This window comes from Lycium barbarum, chromosome 1, assembly GCF_019175385.1.
Source record: "Lycium barbarum isolate Lr01 chromosome 1, ASM1917538v2, whole genome shotgun sequence".
Lineage (NCBI taxonomy): Eukaryota > Viridiplantae > Streptophyta > Magnoliopsida > Solanales > Solanaceae > Lycium > Lycium barbarum.
In genome coordinates, this window is record NC_083337.1 from 160,457,028 (window position 1) to 160,457,977 (window position 950).

Here is a 950-nt window from a genome sequence, read left to right on the forward strand (position 1 = left end):
TTTAGAGCTGTAGTTTAATAAATTGGTAGATATTAACACGACAAGTTGGAATATCTATATCATAACATGAAATAAATTATATTTCATATAAGACTAATAGTATAATATTTCAAAATAAAAAATAAGAGCAATAATATAATTTCATAAAATAAAGTATTACAATAGTGAAAATTCTATACCTTTTTGCATGAGAAATAAAAAGACCTCAATGGTATGGAGATGGAAATGCCAAAAATTACAAACTACATATATAAGAACAAATAACTAAAAATAAAGAAAAAAATTTACACTAACTTTATTTTTTAAAATATACGATTTAATTTAAAAAAAAGTTAAATTTATCCCGATACAAATGTAATCTTTGTATACATGTGTAGTTCTATTTTAAGATGGAAAAAATATGTTGTTTAATCTGGAAAAAATATGATATTTGAAAAAACTTGAATTTGAATAGAAAGATTAAATCACTTGAATTTTAATTTAAATTGAAAGATAATATATTTGAATCGAGATTAAAAAAAATATAGATTTTAAAAAAGTGGCTTAATAGAAAGTATGGTTTGATTCTTTTGCCCCTAACCGTGTCATATTTAATTGGTTATGAAATATGAATTTAGTTAAATGAGTTTGATGAGTTAAATATAATCTATTATAAAATAAAAAAAATGGGCCTTTAGTGATATGGCATGCTAACTAGGAGAGAAGTGAGCTTTTTAGGTGTTTAGGTACTTTTTGAGGAAAAGAGTGATACTTGAGTGACCTTACTGTTCTAAATGAAACAAAAGTGATTTTTGTAGGAAATTTCCTAAACTTGGATGACCATCCAAGGAATTAACTAGGTAATTTCATATGTTATTGCATATTGTACAATTTGTTGTCGTTACTTATAAACAGAAGAATAAATGGATAATAGACTAGTATATCTTTTAATCTCTTGCGCAATTTGGTCC